This window comes from Azolla caroliniana, unplaced genomic scaffold, assembly GCF_043228905.1.
Source record: "Azolla caroliniana isolate FFs.n. ecotype wild unplaced genomic scaffold, voAzoCaro1.0.p SCAF_12, whole genome shotgun sequence".
Classification (NCBI taxonomy): Eukaryota; Viridiplantae; Streptophyta; class Polypodiopsida; order Salviniales; family Salviniaceae; genus Azolla; species Azolla caroliniana.
This window is the reverse complement of record NW_028230447.1, coordinates 3,912,840-3,926,351: the sequence shown is the minus strand read 5'-3', so window position 1 is coordinate 3,926,351 and position 13,512 is coordinate 3,912,840.

Sequence of the window (13,512 nt, the reverse complement as noted above, 5' to 3'; positions counted from 1 at the left end):
GTTGTGTATTCCTACTAACCGCTTTTTTTTCATGTCCCCCCAAACCAAATCATATTAGTTGCATGTGCCAAGTATTTGATGACCTTATGATGCCATTTGGTCTTCCTTAGGAATCATTCCAGTTTTTTAGTGTTGGGGAGTGCTTTCCTCTTGATCACCACTCAATTTTATCTAAGCCAATTGTCAGTTCTTCCAAAACCACATAGCCTTACATAACCAAATTTAACCACAATGTACCTTTTTTCTCAACTTAGTTTGAGCTAAGTTTGCACGAAATTGCTTAAGCACATTTGGAGATTATTTAATTAGAGGACTTTTTCTGTTTGCAACTAGAAGTTCATCCACATATCTTCTTGAACTTGGATGGTGATCTTTTGAGATTTATCGCAACAACAAATGAGATCCCATCCTTACTTAAATGTTTGCCTCTTCTTTTGCAAGAATCTCTCTCTCTCTCTAACGCTCCCTAGCTCTCTAACAACTGTCTGTTGTCTGTCATTGCCTGACGCTGCCGTTGTAGCCGTCGGTGTCAGTCGTCGTCGTCGTTGCTGTCGTCAGTCATCTATCGTCGGGCAATGAAGAAGCTATTGGGGGTACACAAGTTAGTCTCTTACTCTATGCATACGACATCGTCTTGCTCTCGGAGTCTGAACACAACCTACAAAAGCATCTTAATGCCCTAGATGACTTTTGCACACAATGAGGACTGATAGTGAATCTAGCGAAAACGAAAGTCCTTATCTTTCATACATCGCCACAAGTTAGGAGTAAATGTCACCTACTCCTCTCTAATAAACCACTTGAGGTAGTCGGATCATATATATACTTGGGAGTCACTTTTAGTGCTCGTTCGGGTAAATTCTCGATGACCCAGGCAACCAAAGATAGGGTAACGAAAAGCTATGTGTCATGATATAGCAAGAATCGAACCCATGACCTTATGCTACATGGGTCGAGCTCTTACCATTAGACTATGAATTGTAATACATAGAATCATAAGTTAGCATTCCCACTTTCCCATCACCCTAACTTGATTTGGAAAGCATATAGGCATTCTTATTTTCATTTATGCTTTATCATAGAAAATTGATGTATATTCCAAATCTCTCTAGAACATTCTAGAAGCTTCAGGATTATTCCTGAGAACACTATAAAAAAGGGCATTAGGCATTATGTTGAACCAAATTGGTTCAACGCCAGTCTTAAGCCTTTTAGCCACCATTGTATATTCTCTTCACACAATACATATCTTTCTTATCATCACTCTCTCCCTCTCTCGATCTCTCTCTTTCTCTCCGTCTCGCTCACTTCTTCCTTCTCTCAAAGAAGTTCTACACCTCTCATAGTACTAATCCTTCGTTTAGTACTAATTCCTTCTCTGTCTTAGTATTGTTCCTGACAGTTTGAACCAATTTTCCTACCTTCTGTCTCTCTCATTTCCTACTAATCTCTTATTCCTCTTTTCTTTCATCCCATGGCCACTGTTAGCGCTGAAGAATATCAATCTGTTTTCTCGGAATTTCAATGCTTGAAAGAGAAGTTCCATGCTTTGGAACAAGAAAACCAATGGTTGCTGGGGGATCTTCAGCAAATCTCCTTAGAAAAGCAGCAAACGCAACAACAACATGGGGAACTTGCATTACGCGTGCAACAACTCGAAGCAACCATCGTAGCGATGCAACAACAAGGGCCCGGAACACACGGGATTCATAAAGAACCGAAGATTGGCCTTCCCATGAAGTTCGATGGAACGCGATCGCAGTTTAGATCCTTAACCAGGTACAATTAGTTATTCAAATGCATCCTTCCCGATATCCCACCGATGCATCATGAGTGGGTTTAGTAGGCACTTTGTTAAGTGGCTCAACGTTGGCATGGTTCGTGCCACTATTAGAGAAGGAATCTCCGTTACTCAACAATTTTGAAGAGTTTCTAGGTGAGTTTAAAGCATGTTTCGGAGATACTGACAGCATTAGGGCCGCAATCAACAAAATTCGGCGATTAGGCCAAGGTGACCGTCCAACCTCTGCATACGCTGCAGATTTTCGCCTACTCGCCGCCGATATCCCTTGGGATGATCAAGCGTTGATGGAGCAATTCCGTTATGGTTTACGCAACGAAGTCAAGGATTTACTCTTGACCTTCCCCGAAGAGCCAAAGTCCTTAACAGAAGTAATCAGTTGCGCGGTGAGATGTGACAACCGCCTCTTTGAGCGATGTTCGGAACGACAGCTACAGATGCCGAGGGCAAGATCAGAGCCCACCTACGCCTCAGTGGTAGCAAGACCTTTTCCGAGGGAGTCATATAATGCGCCTCTAGCGAATACTCCGACTCCGATGGAGATTGACACTACACGTCGTCGAGGGCCATTATCCGAAGAAGAAAAGCAGCGACGTCGTACAAATCGACTATGTCTTTACTGCGGTGGACCAGGACATATTGCAATAAATTGTCCCCATAGGCCAAGAAGACAAGTAAACCAAATAGTTGCTAGTTCTAATTGTACTAAACCCGAGCCTATTTCAGTAGGGATATCTGATAGTCCTAATAGTACTAATAGCCTAGATCTAGCGAACAAATTTGATGTCCTTAGTCAGTTAGAAGAAGAGTTAAACGACTAAGTCTAGCCAAAATAGGAGTCGTTTGGTTGGACAACCCTAGATCTGTGCAGCCCATTAGTGGTTCCATTCCCTCTAAGCAAGTTAGTGATGTGTTCGTAGCCCAAGTAATAGTTAGTACTAAAAGTACCCCTCGAGTACATGTCCTAGCACTCCTAGATTCCAGAGCTAACTCTTGCTTTATGGATAAGAAATTTGCTCAAGCTCATAAGATATCCCTAAGAAAACTCCAGTGTCCAGCCTCTGTAGTAGTCATTGATGGACGTCTCATTGCTTCCGGAAATATCATAGAAGAGTCAGAGCCCATTAATATTGTCCTAGATAACTTAGCATGTGTAGTATCATTTAATATTATTAGTATCCCAGAACATCCCATAGTTTTAGGATTACCGTGGTTCGAGTTACATAACCCAGACATAGATTGGAGAACAAGAGAAATCCAGTGTCGACAAACCCAAGGGTCAACTCAAAAGATGGCAACCATTTCGCTAAGTCAGTTGCGTAAAGAAGTGCTCAAGGAGGAAATGTTCATCTTTGCAATATCAGTAAACCCCTCCAGCACCACTAAAGAAGAATCCACCGCTCAACTTCCCGAGAAGTATCGTCATTACGCCGATGTGTTCGATGAAGTACAAGCCAACACACTTCCTCATCATCGACCGTACGATTGCCCCATCGATTTACAACCGGGAAAAGAGCCACCATGGGGACCGATCTACAATTTGTCACCAACCGAGCTGGAAGTCCTTCGGGCCTATATAGAGGAGAATTGGGAAAATGGTTTCATTCGGCATTCGAAATCTCCAGCCGGCGTGCCCATTTTCTTCGTCAAGAAAAAGGATGGATCGCTTCGTCTCGTTGTATATTACCGTGGCTTGAATAAGGTTACAATCAGGAATAGGTATGCTCGTCCCCTTATCTCAAGTCTTTTAGAACGGATCAATGGTGCCAAGTTCTTCACGAAGATCGACTTACGGGGGGAGCATATAACCTCATACGGATCCGACCAGGAGACGAATGGAAGACCGCGTTTCACACCAGATATGGGCACTTCGAGTATACGGTCATGCCGTTCGGCCTCACTAATGCGCTGGCAGTCTTCCAACACATGGCTAATGATATATTCCGAGATCTATTGGATGATTGTTTGATCATCTATTTGGATGATCTACTGGTTTATTCAAAGACCCAAGAAGAACATGATTCTCATGTACTATTAGTACTAAAACGACTTCGAGAACATGGTCTGTATGCAAAGCTGGAAAAATGTAGTTTCGGGTGCAACCAAGTGGAATTTCTCGGCTACATCATTTCGTCAGAAGGCATCTCCATGGACCCAGTTAAGGTCAAAACGGTGGTAGAATGGCAGACTCCGCGTTCGGTGCGGGATGTGCAATGCTTCCTAGGCTTTACCAATTTTTACCGGAAGTTCATACAAGATTACTCAAAGATCGTTCTACCTCTCACACAACTTACCAGGAAGGGACAACCGTTCATCTGGTCTGATGAAACGGACATGGCTTTTGAGAGTCTTAAAAAGGCATTTACATCGGCTCCAATTCTAGCTCATGTCGATCCGGAAAAGCGATTCATTATCGAAGCTGACGCATCGGATTTTGCATTGGGGAGCATTCTGTCACAACAGGGGAATGATGAGAAGCTACATCCTATGGCTTTTCACTCACGCAAGTTTGACGCCGCCAAAATCAACTACGAAATTCATGATAAGGAGCTATTGGCAATAGTGGATTCTTTTATGCAATGGAGGCATTTTCTGGAGGGATCCTCTCATCCAGTCATCGTATTTAGTGACCACAAGAACCTTGCCTACTTTCAGGATGCTCGTGTGTTGAATCGACGTCAAGCTCGGTGGGCCCACTAACTCACGCGTTTCGACTTCAAAATTACATATCGTCTGGGGAAGCACCAAGGGAAGGCAGATGCATTATCACGACGTTCGTATCTAACACCCCGTCCCGGCGAGCCAGCTTTCGATAACCAAAAACAAGTCATCTTGGGACCGGCACGACTACAAGCAACACAGATCTTCGACATGCCCATGGATTCCCGCGTTATCGATACCATACGTGAAGACTTGAAGACAGATGCGTTCGCCCAAGCTATACTAGCACAAATTGATCCCTCTCAAGCGTCGTGTTCACAGTCACAACCACCATGTACGGACTATCGGCAATTCAAATACCATGATGGATTACTCTTCTTTAAAGAACTTTTGTATGTTCCTAATGGTTCTTGCCGCCTCCGAATAGTACAAAATTGTCATGACACATATACAACTGGGCATTTTGGTAATACTAAAACATTAGATTTAGTGCAACGATCATTCTGGTGGCCCTGTATGCGACAATTTGTCGAGGATTTTGTTCGGACTTGTGATACATGCTGCAAAGCGAAAATGCCAAGGCATCATCCATATGGTTTATTAGAACCATTACCAATTCCAAGCAAGCCGTGGCAATCCATTGCTCTAGACTTCATCACAGATCTTCTAATCTCTAAGGGGTTCAATGCGATTCTAACAGTGGTCGATCGATATACGAAGATGGCTCATTTCTTGCCATGTACTAAGGAGATCTCCAGTGAAGACACTGCCGAAATTGTCACGCGTGAAGTATGTCGGCATCATGGACTTCCCGATAGTATCATCAGCGATCGTGGACCCCAGTTCGTGGCAAAATTCTGGAAGCACCTTTTTAACATGCTCAAGGTCACTTGTAACCTCTCCTTCGACTACCGCCCACAAACCGACGGCCAAGCCGAACTAACAAATCAAACGCTGGAGCAGTATCTGTGGTGCTTTCTCAACTATCATCAGGATGACTGGGCAAATATTCTCCACTTCGCCGAATTTGCCTATAACAACTCTATCCACGCATCCACTAACGTTACGCCATTTTATGCTTATACAGGATGTCACCCCCGGTGGAGTGTACTTGAAACCCCAGAGGTGTCCACAAATCCATGCGCGGAGGATCGTTTGGAGCGGTTACGCAAGATACAAGCGGATTTATCTACTCATCTCCAGCAAGCTCAACAAACACACAAGGTCTACGCGGATCGTCATCGACTTCCATCCAGTTTTAATATTGGAGATCGGGTGTGGCTGCTACGACGACACATCAAGACTACTCGCCCATGTGAGAAGTTGGATTATCGGCGATTAGGTCCTTTCCATATTATCGGAAAGATTGATGATGTTGCTTTTCGTCTCAATCTACCTCCTCAACTTTGGATACATCCGGTGTTTCATAGTTCTCTCCTCGAACCCTATCACGAGAGCACCATCCCAGGACATCTTATACAACCTCCACCCCCGATCAAGCTTGAAGATGGGCCGGAGTATGAGGTTGCCGCCATCCTTGATTCCAAGATTGTTCGCAACAAGCTCTACTATCTAGTCGATTGGCTAGGCTATAGTCCCAACGAACGTACTTGGGAACCGATCGAGAATGTGACCAATGCTCGTGCTCTTCTTGAAGACTTCCATCGTCAATATCCACACAAACCGGGTCCTCAATCCAAGACGACTCATGCCACTCGTCGTTTAAAGGGGGGAGATAGTGTCATGATATGGCAAGACTCAAACCCATGACCTTATGCTACATGGGTCAAGCTCTTACCATTAGACTATGAATTGTAATACATAAAATATTATTTTCATTTATACTTTATCATAGAAAATTGATGTATATTCCAGATCTCTCTAGAACATTCTAGAAGCTTCAGGATTATTCCTAAGAACACTATAAAAGAGGGCACTAGGCATTATGTTGAACCAAATTGGTTCAACGCTAGTCTTAAGCCTTTTAGCCACCATTGTATATTCTCTTCACATAATACATATCTTTCTTATCATCACTCTCTCCCTCTCTCGATCTCTCTCTTTCTCTCCGTCTCGCTCACTTCTTCCTTCTCTCAAAGAAGTTCTACACCTCTCATAGTACTAATCCTTCGTTTAGTACTAATTCCTTCTCTGTCTTAGTACTGTTCCTGACAGTATGCATCCCTCTCACTTTTAGAGAGACAATGCCACCATGCATACTTTCAAGAGCCACAGACTAAGGGATGGCTCTTCGACTCATTAGTGACCCCTTCCCTCATGTATGCATCGGTAGTATGGGTTCTAGGTCTACCACCTTTCATGTGGATGCAATTAGAGAGACCTTTGGTGATGATGCTATCACCTCAACTCCGAAGCAAATCGACAATACCACATGACGTTATTAGAGTAGAGTTCAGTTTGCTCCTGATGTTAGTAGAAGCACTTTTCCAAGTGGTAGTTTTTATTCATCGGATACATAGCCAACCACAAGATAGGATCTCCCGTCAAGCCTTAGAGGCATCCTGATCCCTATATGCGTATGGAGACACTAGCTCTTGGTATAGCACTGTAGTGAGTTGGTTACTTGCAAATGGCAAAGACATTAATAACCTACTTCCCCTTAAGTACAACCATGGTAAAGATCAAACTTTAATATCTCATGAAGATAGTAATAAAGTAATACGCTAATAAATATGGCAAATTTACACCCGATATACATGGATCACCCCACGAGAGCCACTCCCATCTAAAATGTTGTACTATAAGGAACACTTCTTGCACTTCTCTAAGTTAGGTTTTATTACACGACCAAGATATCTAGATACATTCTTATCAAATGCACTAAGGGTGGCCATTGGACAACTTAGGATATCATCTCACCAACTTGAGATTGAGAATGGTCGAGCTAATAGAGTCCCTAGAGAGGAAAGGCTATGTAGATTATGTCACATATAGAGATAGAGGATGAGTATCACTTTACATGCAAGTGTCCAACCTATGCTGAGATAAGGATAGAATACCAAGACATATTAGGACCCTCTCCCACCCTCTCCAAACTATTAGATACCACGTATATAAAGAGACTAGGTAGGTATATCTTAGAGCTAAAACAACATAGGGAGAATAAGCTACAAAGTGTTGACCATAACCCTTTTAATATTCATCAACATGTAAGTAGTGTAATTTTTCAAGAACAAGGGGAGATGAATGTGGATACACTTACGCCACTCGGCCTCTCTCTTGAGGAAGCAGAAATGCAAAGAACAACCAAACGCCCTCGGATGTTGGGCTTCAAACCAACTCGACATGGAGTAGAAACGATTAAGAAGATAAGGGAATGTGAGCTACGCCGACTAGAAGCTATGGTTGGGGTACCTTCTACATTGGGACCATGGGGGGCCACATCTACATCAAAACCCTTTGACCTCCCGCTTCTTTTCGAGAGACTTGGATGGAGATGAAACGAGGCCTAGTATAAACCAATTTCATTGTAGAACATGTTTGTTATTTTACTAGAACTATTTAGCTTAAGCTCTATTTTATTTTATTTTATTTTTACTTTCGATGAATGGGTAAATATCCCATTTTGTTGTAAACCAATTGTCTCATGGGCCAAATTTGGCCTTAGAAGACGTTAATATATCTTTCTTTCTTCTCTCTCTCTCTCTCTCTCTCTCTCACACACACACACACACACACACACATTTGGAGTTTCCCCAAGTGGAAACACACTTCAACAACTACACATGTCACAAGGTAAAGTGTCCTTGAGGGAAGTCTCAGACAATCATCTTGACATGGGCTTTACAAACAACTCTATCATCTTATTACAAAGGAAACATTTATAGACTCTATATAAGGGATAAATAGAATCAAAGAAAACATTAGGTTGGATAATTGGCCATTAGGATAGCCTTTGGAACCATCAAGCATGTTGAGATAACGAGGTTAAGGATACATGTGAACACACAAATGGTGGGGCACATGCGTATTAAACCCACCAATGCTTGTCATGAGTCATGACTCATAACGTGTACCCATCTTCCTTGTCATATATATATATATATATATATATATAGAGAGAGAGAGAGAGAGAGAGAGAGAGAGAGAGATTGCCTTCAATGACGAAAATATTTTGAGATTCTATCCACTTTACTTTATGACAAAGTGTACTTGGATTCCTATATAAACCAAATTCCTCCCCCTTTCATTAAGTAGAGTTCTTATTATTTGAATGTTTTTATTATTTGTTAATATAAGCTCTTGTCTTAGGTTCTCTCTCTCTCTCTCTCTCTCTCTCTCTCTCACACACACACACACACACACACACACACACACACACACATACACACACACACACACACACACACACACACATACTCATTAATTCATTTTCATTGCCTTATCGAGTTATTAACATGGCATCTAAGTGTGAGGGTTGCTCATTTATCTAATCTCACGGTTGCTTTTGTGGCATTTCCCTTCCTAGAGAACCACTCTCATGACATGTGGATCTACTTGATGCATGAAAAGTGTGAAGCATTCTTGCAAGTCCAAAAATTCAAGAGTCTTATCAAGAAAGTGAATGGCCGAAAGATTATATGTATTTGGTTCAACAACAACAATGGTCCAACAACAATGAAGAATACTCCTCAAATGAATTTATACCATTCCTCCAACAAAGAAATAGAGTAATGGAACGAAAAAACCATTCCATGGTAATAGAGGAACACATGTGCATTAAAATTGGGCAAAAGCGATATGCATGAACATATATGTCTTGAATCAATCCCTAGCTTCCAAAGCACACTATGTGACTTTGCACAAGTACTTATTTGGAATGAAGCTCATTTTGTCCTATAAAGAGTTTTTGATCATTTCTCTTATATGGTGATCCTTGATTATGTGTGAATGAAGCCAAACCTAAGGTAGAAAAAGTATGGTCTTTCCAATTACTTATTTGGGCAAAGGGGCATATGTGTTATAACCCCTCAATTGTTAATGTTCATGTAGAATTGGCATTGTGGTAAATTCCAAATTTTCTTGCACCTATGGTGACCAATGACAACACAATATCAATGTCGAAGTGAATGTCAAGCCAAGCTAAACCCAAAATGATCATGCCAACAACCCAACTTCAAACATGATGAATAACCTAGATGAACAATCAAGCCTCGACCAATAAGTCTTATTGTAATGCAACTAAAGCCTAACCCAATAAATTGCAAAGGTAAGTTGCCCAAGTATAAAGACGTTCTTGAAAGGTCCCAATGGAGATGAAATGCTCTCCATTGTCCTATGAAACTTCACTCCATCGATTGATGATGAGCTTAGATTGCTTATCGATAAGGACACCTCACTTGAAGAGAAACCTACTACAAACAAAAATGATTATAGTGCTCCACACTTGTGAAGAATCTAATGACTTGGTTTGGCTACAACAATTGCATAGCACAACATTATACCTTCATAATGAGGTTGGTGGTTGACTTTGAGCTAGAAAGCTTTGCTAAAGCGGCCCATGATCCTCTATGGGTGAAAGCAAATGATACAAAGATGCGAGCTCTCTACAACAATGAGACATGGGACCTCATCTAATATTTACCACACAAGAAGGCCATTGGTAGTTGATGGATCTATAAGGTAAAGCCCCACATTGAGGGCCTTGTCAATCAATAAAAAGCTCGATTTGTTGTCAAATGTTTTGCACAAACCCACGGCATTGCCTTTTCATTACATATGGTGAAAATTACTACTTTGCAAACTTGGAATTTTGTCATGTATTTACTAGCATGTTTTCAGCTTTCAAGTTATTGCGCCTAGTTCCAATCACGTGTTGAACAATTTTAAGTGTCAAAATAGGGGAACTACAAAAGTTTTGAACCTAATTAATTGAAATCAAAGGGATTTGATGAGCATGTTACCCACTTGAGTGTTGAAAATGGAAAATATTCCAAGTCCCTTAAATGATAAATGAGTGTAATTTCAAATTGAGTGTGATCTCTTGTGACTTTTGAAGAATCAACCTTTAACACCCATCCATAAGGCCAAAACCTAATATGAAATAACAACTCAAGGCACAAAATCATAGAGTTTAGCGGCTTAGGTGGTTGAGGGATAACTTCGCAACTATGTCTTGCTCGGGTAAAATCCTAAATTAAAGTTAAGGCTTTCAAGAAGCCACAATGCCCAATCATTTTGGATAATGCTTGCATCTCCTAATAATCTTTGTTGTCATTAAGAACCATCCAATAGCCTCTTTAATGCTACTATTAGATTGAATTTGCAAGGCATGGCCCTTCCATTGGTGCGCTTTGTAGACCTCACACTTTGTGATTTCCATAAGTGTATTCCTCTCAAATATTTCTCTAAAAATGCACAAGTTTTCCTTGTTATGGTTGATAGAATGTCTTGCACCTTAGGTCTACTCAATCTATTCTTGGTTATACTTGTTGACAATGTCAACACACATGGGATCTCCAACATTGACAAATGTGCTCACATGTTTACCATCCTTGGGTGGAGGAAGTGTGGTTGATTAGCATGTGATCTATCATTGGTGAATGTGTTTAAAGCTGGTTCTCTATCTCGAGACGTTGACCACAAGCCATTGTACTTAGGGCTTGCAATTCCACATTTCACCAATAGATGCCATGGAGTGAAAGATGAAAAGAGATGTATCATCCCACCTTGCTACGAAAAAGCTAAGATGTATACAAATGAAGTGGAGAACCATTTGTTAATTTTTTCTCTAAGCAACGATGTTAAAGAAAATTGGCAACATTTGAAGGATACCATCCTTTAAGGTTGGGTATCAATACTTTAAGAGACATGCGGGTGGGCATAAGATGTGTAGTTTTCCATATAATTCTTGGTTCGACGATGAATGTAAGATGTATCTCAAATGGTTTAAGTCCATAGAGGGGGAAAATGAAAAGATTGTTACATGATACCTATATAAGAAAGTAGTGAGGAGAAAGAAAAGAAAATATTTCCAAATGCAAGAGATGAAAAAGAAAAACTTGTTTAAGCTCAAACCAAAATTAGCATGGGGACAACTCAAGGGTAAGAAAGAAGATGTGAAAGGCCACTTTACAAATGAAGAGATGTTAGACTATGTACAAAGGCTATATATGCATGAAGGCGTGGTTCCTGTGGTTGTGAAAATTGAAACACCATGCACTACATGTATCGATATTGATGTCAATAAGGGAATAAAGAAGATGGCGAGTGGGAAAGCAGCAGATGCAACCTACATCTCAAGTGAGTTTTTAAAATGGACAATGCCACATACTCGTCATTGGATAATGACAATTATAGTGCAAGCTATAAAACAAGGATTTCCAAATGATTGGCTTATGAAATGGATTAAACCAATATTTTAAGCCGGAGATAAGAATCAAGTATCAAATTATCGTACAATAATGGTGAGCTCAACTATTGCTAAATTATATAGCATTATTATGGAGCAAAAGATAAGCACATGGGCCAAAAGTACAAGCAAAAGAGCACTTGGGCAAGCATGATTTAGACCAAAACACTCCAATGTGGATCATTTGGTCACATTGAGAGTAATCATGGAAGAGAGTCGACTACAAGGAAAAACACTTTATTGTTGTTTTGTTGATTTTAAGAAAGCTTTTGATACTGTACCCCGAAGTGAGCTTTGGAATAGAATGGTAGAGATTGACATGCCATTAGAGTACCGAGTTGTTGTTGCATGCCTATATGAACAAGTTAAATGCCAACTAAAAAAGGATAGTGGATTCTCAAAGCACTTTTTTAAGTAACATGGGGTCAAGCAAGGATGTCCACTATCACCCACACTCTTTGGCTTATGTATTGATAAATTAGAAGAAGTGGTGAATAAGGTTGCAAGAGAAGAAGGATTGAATGCCCCCAAATTGATGCAACATGTTATCTTATTGCTTCTATATGCAGATGATGTGGTACTCTTCTTATATGATGTTGATATATGCAAAATTGACTTGGGATATTACAAGAATTTTGCCATAATAGTGGACTAGCAATGAATGTGGAGAAAACAAAAATGATGGTAATGCAAACCATCCAACCTCATCCTTACCCTATCCTCAGATATAGAGGTGAGCATATACAATTTGTTTGAAGCTTTAAATATCTTGGTATTGATGTACTTGCCACAGATAACTAGAGTGCATGCCTTGATTCTAGGCTCCAAGCCAGTTGGAAATCGTATTACCTTTTATGGAGTAGAAGTATGGGGTGGCACCATCTCTTTTAATGCATGGAATGAGATTGAGAAAATTCAAAAGATGTTTTTAAGGAGGCAATTAGGAGTTAATGCACTACCTCTTACCAGGTTATGCTATTGGAAACAGGTGTTCGACCCATAGAACTATTGGCACTCCAAAGAGTATATAAATACATTACAAAAGTCAAGAATATGCCAAAACATCGATTGCCACATCTTGCTTGGAATGCTGGATATAAGCTACAAAAGAATCATAAAAGTAAGATTCTCTCATCCGGTTGGGTTGCTGACATAAGGAAATGGTTTAGAAGATGGGGTTTGGATGATCCTTTAGAACTTTCGGGCAATGTTATGCAATATGTAATGATTGAGGAAAGGCTGGTGGAATCATTAAGGATGAAGTGGGAAGATGCTAAGAGGACAAAGCTAGAAAACTACATTGCAAATGTCAACCCTGAATGTTGGTCTCAATATATAGCAAGAATGCCTTTTGATCATATCCAACCTTATCTCATTACCAAAAGGCATAGTAATGCTCGTAGAGCCCTTACACTACTTCGCACTCAATCTCACAAGTTAGGTATTGAAGTTGCATCATGGTATCAAAATGTAACTAATTTGAAGACATGCAAAGTATGCACTGAAGGCATGGTAGAGGATGAATGTCACTTGCTCTTCACATGCTTGACATATAGTGCAATTCATTCAAGACATGCTGACATACTAAGAGGGAGTGATAACTTAAGTGCCATACTTAAGACACCACCAAGAAGGTTGACCTCATATGTGTATGCTTTATTCACACATAGAGGCATTG